The sequence below is a fragment of the Kryptolebias marmoratus genome, linkage group LG15 (genome assembly GCF_001649575.2).
Source record: "Kryptolebias marmoratus isolate JLee-2015 linkage group LG15, ASM164957v2, whole genome shotgun sequence".
Taxonomy (NCBI): Eukaryota; Metazoa; Chordata; class Actinopteri; order Cyprinodontiformes; family Rivulidae; genus Kryptolebias; species Kryptolebias marmoratus.
In genome coordinates, this window is record NC_051444.1 from 34,181,090 (window position 1) to 34,193,444 (window position 12,355).

Below are 12,355 nucleotides of genomic sequence, written 5' to 3' on the forward strand. Positions count from 1 at the left end.
GGAGCACAGAAGAGACGCAGGACGAGGACAAAAGAACAATGATCCGATGGAGTGGTGGGGGAAATGACCGGGTTTTAAACACAGAGGATAATGAGGTAAGTGGGCACAGGTGAATGATCATAATTGCTGGCAGGTGGAGATGGGCGTGGCAGGTGAACAGATGACAAAACTGGGGAGACATAGATGAGAGCAAACACAGACACAAGAGACAAAGACAGAAAGTACAAGAACCAAACTAACAAGATAACTGAATAAAATAAACAATAAACTCCAACTGAAACATAAAGACAACAAACTGAAAGCCAAAACCCAAATCCTGACAAAAGGAACATTCGACAGAAAAACAAATGCAGGCACTGGTGCTCTTATTGTATTCAAACACTAAAGAGGGAGATCAGAAAAAGTGGCAGCTGTATACAACTTATGGCTGGGGAAAAGACAACAGTCACACTGCACAATCTTTCCATCATTTTCTTGACTCTGCTTCATAGTTTTTGCAAGTCGTTCTTGGTCATGAGAGAGTTAAATTTGCAGTCTGTAACACTGATTGACCACAGCCAGGTGATCAGTGCCATTTCTTGCTTTGTTTGTTTGACAACAAAGACTATCACAGGAAGAGTCTCAGGGCAATCCACAGATTAGGATGCAGTTCTTCCAAATGGTTTTTTTTTGTGTTTGAAAGAGAACAGTTTTAGAGCAGGCAAGTCATCAGAAGGCAAACTTGGCAAGTTTTTGTTTTAATCTCTACAGCCAGTTCCTTTCCATCAATGTCAGTGCTCAGAAGGAGGTCCTGAAGAACTTGATGGTCCTGGGGCTTCATGGTCAGGAAGTCCTGCAGAACCCTCTGCTTTGATACTTGAAGCCCCAACATATTTTAGGATTACTCCTGCAAAGTCAAAGCTCCTTAGATAATCAAGTGAAGCAGATCATAAGTACATATTCTTATTTTATAACCGCAGTAATGTTGCACTAATACAGAAATTTGTAATGTTTTATTTTAAACATTGTAATGTATAGTGTCCCTGTGAAGTGTGTACCCAATTAATTACAAAGTTGTCACTTTAAAGAGTGTCTGCAATTATTTACCTATTGTACTTGCTGCAGTAATAAAACAGAGATGAATGAGTGATGACCTATTTAATATGGTAGGAAAGTCTGTCAACTTGTATCTAACTGGTGAAATGAATCTGACGTAAACATTTTACAAAACTTTCACTTTGAAGCTGTAAGTCCAATTTTATCCAGTTAGCATGCTAAACAGGCTAAATGTTAGCTCTGCTAGTCAACTGCACTTCCACTTTAGCTATGCTAGACAATGGTGAGCAAACTTTGTCAGTTAGCAACCTAAACAGGCTGGATTGGTAGCCTGTCTGTTAACTGTGCTAACAGGTGAGGAGATGCTGTAAGTCAGTCAGCTAAACAAGCAGCCAGCAGGATCAAGCCTTGTAGTGACGCCCTGGGAAGGGAGCAAGCTCACCTCCTGTTAGATAGTTAAGCTGCATACAAGGGACCTGCAGACTTAAGTGAGGGTAAGAATGAGACTATTCCACCCTGGAAAAAGAATGGTTCAAAGAAATCCTTAAAACAGTTAAATGAATCTGATGTAATGTCCATGATGACTGCAGTTGATTGTCTGATTGAGCCTTGGAGCAGAATCTGAGATCAAGCAGTTCATCTCAGCTCATCATGAAAGAAAACAGCTGATATGAGGCCTTGCTCCACAGCTAAAGGTTGCAGTGTAACTGCACAGATATCACCTTCATGTTCTGCTGATTAGATCTGGGCTGAAAGCACCACCTGGTTCTTGTTAAGCAGCACTGAAAATCGCCGGTGACAGAACAGTGTGTGTTACTCTGCAGACAAACAGACCAACACTCTGTTTTTTATCTTTGCTTTCAGTAATCCTTTCTGTGTTTGGATGTCAGCCTGCAGAAACTATCAATCAGGCTTTCCCTGCTCTCCAACAGAAGCTTTTTTCAGTAAGAGATTATATAAAGGGACAAACAGCTGAGATCAAAATAAAACAAAAATCAAAACAGAACAACTGTATCTGCTGCTGAAAAGGTTTTCTCTTTGAGCTTCATGTTTTTGTCTTTATTGGAACAAATTGTCTCTTTTGCAGACTGGTTATTACCTGCTGCCAAAAGACAGAAATAACATTTTTGCCTGTGTGTGTGTGTGTGTGTACATGTTCATTTTCTGTCTGTTACAGAATACAGTGTCTATAAAAGTACTGACGCCTTGAATTTTTTACCCTTTATTGATGTCATAAATCAATCATAGTCAATATAAAACAGCCTTTTTGACAAAACAAACAAACTTTAATGACAAAGTGAAATCAAATTTCTACAACATAATGCCCGTTTTTTTCATAAAGTGATTGCATAAATACTCACCCCTTTAAGGTGACTGTCCTAATTTTTATTGACCATGACTGATTAATGACAGCAATAAAAGTGTCAAACATCCAGGGGGCTGAATACATTTTATAAGCATTGTAGGTTAATTAGCAACAGGTTAGTAAAAGGAGCTGATGAAAAGTGGAAATCAGGTCTATGGTCAGACAAATGACAACCAACGTCTTGTTTCTGTCTGTGAGGCTGATGCTCTGTTTACTTTTAGGTCTAGGGTGAAGACTTTCCTGTTTGATATATTTTATAGTTCAGGTTGGCTTGGGTTTCCAGAGTTATCCCTTAGTTCTGCTGCTATAGGCTTAGTCTGCTACATGCACCACAAGGACCAAGGAAATTGTTCCCTCTACAGCAAAATATGAATTATGTCTTCTTTTTTCCCTTGCAGCTTGTTTTTGACACATCATCTGGGAAGAATGTTTTTTTTTTTTGTCATTTTTTTCTGACAACTACTCACTGATTGGTCAAAAATTTGAATTGGTTCATGGGGAAAATAGATTTGGGTTTTTCACTGTGGCAGACATTTATACTCTTCCCAGGAGTTCTGCACTTAAGTTTCCCATGAGGTATGAAATGCTCTGTTGTCTTTACTCTCTCTATTCTACATGTTTGTATTTGCATTTACTGTTGTCAGTAACCTGTTTTTCCTTTCTTTTTTATTCCCATTGAAACTACCTCTGGAGCATTTCCTGTTTGTTTGTGTATCTTTCCTCTCTTATCAGGCACCAGCCAGTTGAGGCACATGGACCCTCATCCAGCCTGGTTCTGGTTCTGCTTGTTAAAGTTGTTCCTTTTTTACTCTCAATAGGATGGAGGATTGGGCCAAAATGAAGATTTGATGGAATCAGTTGGCTTTGTTAGATTAGCATTTCATAATGTGCCTTTTGTGAATGTATTCTGTTCGAGCAGGAACTGAATCGACTGTAATTGGATTTCAACTGGATAAATGATTTGGACTTATTTCTTTTGTACATGGACCTCTCTTGTCTTTTTTCAGATGTGTTGATGCTGTAAAATTTAAAATGACCTCATTCTTTCTAAAACAAACAAACAAACAAAAACTGGTACAATTTCAGGCAAGATTGTTGTTTCAAATAGATTTGTTGAACTGGAGGTCTGAATTTTACTGAAAAGGCTTGTTTAAAGCACGGAGCTGATCTGTGTCTCAGGTTAGAGGCAGAGTGGAAAGGTTGGGGCAGATCAGAGACCACAGAGTTCCAATGAGCCAATAATGCTGCTGTAACAGGAGAGAAAATGTGATCGTCCAAATAGAACGATTTCTGTTTTTTTTTGTTCCAGTTATGAAAAGATTATTCCATCCATATTTGTACATCTCTGAAACTGTGTTGGCTAATGTTGATTGGCTATGGTGGCCATTTTAAAATGGGTTGACTAAAAAAAAATCAGACAGTTAAAAATTCAATTCAATTCAATTCAATTCAAAAATACTTTAATAATCCCAAAGGGAAATTAAATGTTGTTGTAGCTCATAATCCTGGTTTTGTTAAAGAGTTGTTATAGTTGCTGATGGCTGTGGGCAGGAAGGATCTCTTACAGTGGTCTATCCCAATGTGTGCTCGATCCTGGTGTCCTCAAAGAGCCCCACCAGGTCATGGGGCTCCTGTGAGAAAACTGATGACTGGCTCCTGCAGAGCCATGACGGCCGAGCTCTGGAAGCGCAGGTTGGTCTTGAACTCCTGGACGATCTCCCGGACCAGGTGCTGAAAGGGCAGCTTCTGGATGAGCAGCTTCTGGATGAGCAGCTTGGTGGACTTCTGGTAGTGGTGGATCTCCCTGAGAGCCACGGTACCGATCCTGTAGAGGTGAGGCTTCTTCACTCGGCTGGTGGCCGGAGCGTTTAGCAGGCGGCTTTGGTGGCGAGCTGCTTCCTGGGAGCTTTACCCCCGGTGGATTTACAGGCGGTCTGCTTGGTTCTTGCCATGACTGGACTTCAGGGTTCTCCATGTTCCACACTGAAGAGTAAAAGATGTTAATCAGCTGCTCCTAATTGTGAAAAAAGCCACCTTGTTGTTATGGTTACACATAATAACAAGATGTCCAAAAGTAAAAGGTTTTAGTAAAAAACCCTTGTAGCTGCACAGCATCCGATACCAGAGGAAATAGTCTTTCAAAAAAAAGTGATTTACAAGTAGAAAAAGGAGGAATTAAAGTTTTCAAAAGCAATATCTCAGAATGAGTAACAGAGCTACTGCAACATGCAGCCACCTTGAGCGGCGCAATTCTAGAAGTAAAATGTCTAAATTCTAGAAGTAAAATGTCTAAATTCTAGAAGTAAAAAATGTACAGGCAGTGATTATTTCTAAGGTTTCATTAAAATCCATCCAGAGGGTTTTGAGATATTTTGCTAACAGACAGTGTTAACTTCAGGTCAATGGCAAAGTTTTTAGCAAGTATGTTCTGCAATCTGTTAGCTCAGAGCATGTGTACCAAGTACACAATATCTGTAAAATTGACTGTGTTGTATACGCTTTGTGTTTGCTAAAATTGATTAGCTAAGGCAGCCATCTTGAATTGGTTTGACTGTCAAAGATAATCAGTTGCAGATGAACTTCCAATGATTACCTTCTGAGAGTTTCACTGAAGTCCATCCAGTGGTTCGTGAGATATTATGCTAACAGACAAAGACCACCGAGAGATCAAAGCTGGCAAAACACTCAACAGAGCAGAGCTGCTGTCGGGAGGGTTCAAGCGTGATGAAGAGGAGGAGGAGGAGGAGGAGGAGGAGGAGGAGGATGGTTCTGCTGGCACACAGCAGCGGGTTCTGGAGGTACCGCCGGTCTCTCTGCTCTCTGCCGGGGCCGGAAGTGGGACAGGTGAATCCGCGGGTCCAGAACCACAGACAGCGGGGACCTCCCGTTAGACCCGTGCTGCTGCGCGGCTCCAGGATGGGCTCAGACCCGGCTCCAGGTCCGGCTCCGGGTCCGGGTCCGGCTCCAGGTCCGGCTCTGAAAGGCGAGCAGGGACGGGACCGCCGCGGACCGGCTGATCCCGGACAGGTGGGTGAGTTCTGATTCCGGTAGTTTTTTATTTTATTTTTTAAAGAACCAAACACATTGGATTACATTTATTATCGCCCTCCACCGAAAGGCAAGGCTGACGATAATGATTATGTCTGTTAGCAAAATATCTTAAGAACCACTGGGCGGATTTTAATGAAACTTTCAGAAAGTAATAATTGGATGTACATCTACCACTGATTAACCTTTGAAGTCAATCTGTTTCAAGATGACCACCACAGCTATCTGACCTTAAAAAACACCAAAACAGCTAGAAGTCAGTCAGTTTCAGATATAGTGTGGTAGTAGCTGAGCCGTTCACAACACATACTCTGAGTGTCACATCCTGCTCTGTTGCATGAGACGCTATACTCAAGGTTGGGCCAAAACTGCTGTAACTCTTTCCATTTCTCAGCATAAGGTGATCTTTGTCTAAAACTCTGACATGAAGGCATGCTAGGCCTTTATTTGACCATGCAACAGTTACAAAAACAGGTCAGGTGATGCAAACTTTTATTGGTTTCATTCCAGTTTTAAAAGCAGACTGATGGAATCCAGAGACATCATCACAGAGCCGTAAATCCAGCTCCTCTCACTAGGAAATGATCCAGGATCCACCTGCTGGAGAAAACAAGAATAAATCAACATTTAAAACAAAAGCAATGTCTGCTGTTGCATCCTGACAATACGCAGCAGAAAAATGTGTTTGCTTTTAAACACAAAAACAAATATTTTTCAGATTTCCAGGTCTTTCTCAGGATCTACATTAACCCAATTCATTCTTTGAATCAGTGCTGAGAATCTGAATCTGTGCTGAGATCGCATTTCCTGCATAGGCTTAGACTCTGTGGTGGGAGCTGTAAAATGATGGTTTGGTTTTGTCAAATGATTTTAAAGAGTGTAGAGCAATGTGCTATACAGATAAAGTATGCCAGCCTGTCTGTTCAGTTATAATCTAAACTGGAACATCTCTTTTAAACAGCTTTAAGGATTGTTGGTACGAAGGAACATGTTTATCTTCAGAGTTTATATAAAACATCTGTATGAAGAGAAGCACAAAAGGTTGGAAATTGTTTGGCACATCATTTCATTTGGTAACATCAGGAAAAAGATTCAGGATGCCAATCTATAAGTTAAATTGGTACAAAAAGCCATTCACTACTGATATTAAGGCAACTTATTGTAAAGTATAAAATCAAACATAAAAAAGATTATCCTGAACTTTATATCAAATGGTGCAGTTTGAAAGAGTTTACTGCAGTGGTTTTCCAGATGTACAATCTACACTCACCATAAACAGCACTTGTCTGAATCTGTTTAAAATCCTGTGGAAGCCTGAGCCACAGGATAACAAGCCTCCGATTTGATTTAATTATACACTTTTTAAAGTACGGAAGCATAATACAGGAAAATGTGACCACTGCGGGGAGGATGAAACAGTAAAATGTGTTATATTAGAATGTCAAAAATTTGAAGAAAGAAGGTAAATAAAGAGAGAGTTTGAAAGGATTAAAGAAAAGTTAAACATAATCAACAATTTAAAAAAGAATTTAGTGAGCAAACATACAAAAAATAAGTAGTTTAAAAAACAAACAAAAAAAACTCAATAATAGATTTGAATTATGTAGTACATACAGTTAGAAAGTAATCTACAGTAAATCACATTCCATACCAGTAGGTGGCGGTAATGCACACCTTCAGGTTTATGCCAGCTGCCAATAAATGCCACAAGAAGAAGAAGAACCGGACACTGGAGCGTTGGTTCCAACAATGAATCTGTTTACAGCTACCAGTAACACAAATGAATCAATGAAAGAAAGCAAGAAAAACAGAAAGAAAGAAAGAAAGAAAGATTTATGAGATTTAACAACACATTTATTTTCCATTAGAAAACATTTTTACATATTCAACGATCAAGTAAACATAGAATTGAAAAGTAGCTTTCTATCAACCACAGAGCATACGATATTGTTAAAACACCACAAAGATAAAAATTCAGTTAGGTTATTCATCATTAAAAAAACATAAATTCTGCTTTTACTCTGTTTTTTTACCATCAGAATAAACATCCTGTCGACTTTTTCCCCCAAAACACCATTTAATTGATTCCTTCTATTAATATAAATTGAAAATTTTGCCTGTCCAATAAGAAAATTTAGCAAATTCCACTTACTAGCTTCCTTTTTTGTATAACCTGCACCAAATATAAAAGCCACTTCAGACCAATAAACACCAAATTTCTTAAAAACATCTTCCAACAAAACAAACAATGGCGAAAGCCGATTACATTCAAGAAACATATGAAAAATTGTTTCTATTTCTTCACAAAAAGGACATAATTCACTTATTTCTTTTCTAAGTTTAGACACAAAACTGTTAACACTCACAGCAGCGTGCAAAATCCTCCACTGAAGGTCGCCTGCCCTCTTACTCAAGGGAGGTTTGTAAAAGACCCTCCATCTAGGCTTCTGCTTTTCTCCGATTTTAAACCTGTCCCTCCAAACGGTGTCAGTTCTTCCATTTAACTGTTTCTTATTCAACCCTTGAACAACCAATTTATACAAACATTTTCCATTCAACATACAAAAGTTAAAATTTTTTGAGTGGTTAATAAAGGACCTGACATTTCTGAAAAATCAATGTTTAGCCCCACTTCAGGAAACGGATCCGTAGAATCAGGGAGCTCTTCTCCATTAACAAAGTCCACCAGCATCTGCCTTTCATCTGAAGTCAATTTTTCAAACCAGAGGTCTAAAATATTCCTCATGACTCGAATCGACTTTAATCCCAGCAGAGAAGCTGTTGCCTCTGTGTTTTGAAGTCCTGGTCCAGCTGTTTCCACAATGTGTCTCAATTTTAGAACTTTCTTCTCAAGCAGTTTTCTTGACAATCCAACTCCATCCTGTACAGCCAATCGTGCCTCAAAAATTAAAGGTTCTTCTAGAAGCCAAAACAAAGACACACTTGGTTCCAGTCTTTTCCAATTAAAAATTGTCCATGCTCTAAACACACTTTTATAAAACATTGGCATTTCATACAAACATAACAGCTTACAATTTAACAAAAACAAAGAAACATCTAAATCAAAACCTCCTACTCTTTTGAAAACAATACTTGTTATTGGTTTCCAGAAAACATCTTCCTCCCTCCCCATCAGAAATTTCTGAATAAACTGTAGCCTGAACGCAGCAGTTCTGCTCTCTAGATGAACCAATCCTTGTCCACCTTCTTCTTTAGGTAAGAAAAGCACAGCCTGAGATACCCAATGTTTGTCATCCCAAAAAAACTTAATCATACAAGATTGAATTCTGTTAAGTAATCCAGCAGGTGGTTCCAAACACGCCACCTTGTGCCACAAAAGAGATGCAATTAAGTTATTAATAACGAGCACTCTCCCTCTATAAGACATCTGCGGTAACAACCATCTCCACTTCTCTAGCCTTCCCTCCACTTTCTCCATCACACCCTCCCAGTTCTTTTTTTCTGTCTTCATCCCCCAAATATACACCAAGATATTTCAAACCCCCTCTTTTCCATTTTAAGCCACCTGGAAGTAGAGGAAGCCCAGTAAGCCAGCTTCCTGTTGCCAGTGCCTCACTCTTAGCCCAGTTGACACGAGCAGCTGATAATTTACAAAATAAATCAACAATTCTACCTAAATTATTCACTTCCTCTTGATTTTTAACACTAATAATGACATCATCAGCATAAGCTGATAAAATAAAAGACATATTACAACCTGGTAAAACCAGACCTTCAATATGTGATCTAAATTTCTTTAACAGTGGTTCAATAGAAAGAGCATATAACATTCCAGATAACGAACAACCTTGTCGAACACCTCTTGTAACCTTAAAAGGTTTACACAAACAGACATTAAGTTTCAGTACACTCTCAATGTTTTCATATAGAACCATAATCTTGGCAATAAATTCAGAGCCGAGACCAAACCTTTCCAACACCTTCCATAGGTATCGGTGCTCAACTCTGTCAAAAGCCTTTTCCTGGTCCAAAGAAACCAAACCAGCATTACATCCCAATGATCTGGAGACGTCCAAAATATCTCTAATAAGGGAAATATTATCAAACATCGACCTGCCAGGGACACAGTAAGTTTGTGTTTGGTGAACAACCTGATCCATCACATTTTTCAGTCTGTTTGCCAGTACCTTAGACAACAGTTTATAGTCTGTACACAACAGAGAAACAGGTCGCCAGTTTTTAATCTCTTGGAGATCACCTTTCTTTGGCAGCAATGTGAGAACTGCTCTCCTGCAGCTCTGAGGTAGACACCCTTCAGCAAAACTCTCCTCAAAAACTTCCAAGAGATCAACGCAGAGGTCAGACCAGAAAGCTCTGTAAAATTCACTGGGTAGTCCATCAATGCCAGGTGCTTTCCCTCCTTCCATACTTTGTAATGCGGCATTAACCTCCTTCAAAGTTATAGGCTCCCCCAACTCCTTGGCGAAATCCACAGAAACTTTTGGAAGATCACTGCAGAAGACATTAAAACTGTCTTCATCCTCGATGTATTTCGAGCTGTACAGATCTGCATAGAAATTTGCCGCTCTCCACCTGATGTCACCGTCTGCAGTCAAAAGAACATCTGCAGTTGATTTCAAACCGTGCATGAACTTGCTTTTTCCTTGTTTCTTTTCCAACGAGAAGAAAAACTTTGTAGGAGCGTCCATTAAAGCAACTTTCTGAAATCTGCATCGAACCAGTGCTCCCTGTGTCCTAGAGCCCAGCAAGTCAGCCAAAGCAGCTTTTTTTGATTTGAGATTCTCAAAACAACCTCGATTTTCTGTGGATTGTGCAGAAGCCTGCAACTCCACTATTTCAATCTCCAGATCTCTAATAGACTTGGTTAAACCAGATGAAACATTGACAGTGTACTGTTGACATAACTCTTTAATTTCAGTTTTCCCTCGGTCCCACCACTGCCCTAAAGATGTAAAATCCCCTTTTCTAGTTCTGTGTGCCCTCCAGAAATAAATAAATGCCTCCCTAAAATTGGTATCCAATAACAAATCAGTGTTAAAATGCCAATAAGCAGACTTATACTTACCTGATTTGATGTTGGCAATAAAAGCACTACACGAAACCAAAGCATGATCTGAAAAATTTACGGGATGGATAATACACTTTTGAAAAATCCCAAGATTATGTCTAAAACTATATATTCTATCCAACCTTGTTGCAGAAAAAGAATTATCTGTGTTTCTAGCCCATGTATATTGTATTTTGTCAGTGTGCATTTCTCTCCAAACATCTACCAAAGAAAAAGAATCTATCAAATGTTTTAATACACCCGTTGAAGCTGGATGAGGTTCAAAATGATTCCTATCCAACTGATCATTTTCTGTGCAGTTAAAATCTCCGCCCCAAAAAAGAAAACCATCTTTGTCACACTTACATAAAACATCTTCAAGTTTAAGTAAAAAGATAATCCTCTCTCGTCTAACATTTGGAGCATATACATTTACAAAAAAAATATTAAAACACTCATATTTTGCTTTCACTACCAATAATCTACCCTTGATTACTTCCTCAAACTGGTAAGACACTGGTAAAAAAAATTTTGAAAACAGAATTGCAACTCCCCCACTGGCTTGATTTAAATGACTCAAAACAATTTCTCCTCCCCAATCTCTCCTCCAATCTGTCTCATTTAAACAATCACTGTGTTTCTTGTACCATCAACACATTTATATGTTTTAGATTAATTAATTCAAACAAACTGATTCTCTTCTTCACATCCCTGGCTCCATTCAGATTTAATGTAGAAACTCTGAAGTGGCTCATTACCAAAGATGAAAGAAAAAACACTAACAGAAAAAACAGACATCTATCAACACTCAAGCTCATCATCGTTGTTGAATTCTTGCTTGAGTTTTCCGATCAATTTTTTTAACCTGTAAACTTCTTTGTCGTTATATCCCCCTTTTCTTTTACTGTTCAACTGAGATCTCACATACCCCAAAAAACATTTCTTGTCAGGAAAAAAACCTTCTACTTTTACATTTTTCATATTCTTTATAACTTTCAGAAACTGTTTAACATTTTGCACACCATAACTTTTCCTGTGTTGCAAGATGAACTGGCCAAACTATCTTCAGTCCAACCCTTGTCTTCACCTTCCTCCTCCTCTTCCTCATCCATATTACTTTCGGACTCTATAATTTTTCCTGAACATTCCATTTCTGTGTCTCTTTCTTCATTTTCGGTTTGAGAACTAATAATACCTTCAGAAATTTTCCTTTTTGAGGAAATTTCTAAACCATCTTCCTCCAGAGTTTGACTACTTCCCACATCCTCTATTTCCCCAGTATTTGTTTTTTCTCTGATGAGACTTTAATAAACTCTGACTCTGCCCTTCCACATCGTTATCCTCCTGCCTTTCTTGTGAGTCGTTCACCGTTTGATTTTTCAGGATTAGCTCTTCGTGTGATGATTTGGATTTTTGTTGTTTCTGTTTTGGTTTTCTTTATGGTTTTTATGTGGGTTTTAATTTGTGCTTTCAGTTTGTTTTTTTTTTTGCTCAGTATTCACTCCTCCTCTGTCACTCTTTTGCCTTTCTTGCCACGCCCATCTCCACCTGTCTGTAATCATTTCCATTCACCTGTTTCCACTTCCCTCGTTACCCTCAGCATTCAAATACCCGGTCATTTCTCCCACTAGTCGTCGGATCATTGTTTGTGTTTTGCTGTATCCAGGTTTTGTTTTCTTCGTTGCCTTGCCATGCCATGCCTTGGGTTTTTGCTGAGTTTAGTTTGCTGCCACGTCAGCGGTTTGTTTTTATTTATTTTCCTTATTTAATAAATTAGTTTTGTTTTTGAAAAGATGAGTCTGCACTCTGGGTTCGTCTCCGTTTCCATGCAGCTTGACACTTCGTCTTCTAGCACACATATCTCTTTCCTGGATCCC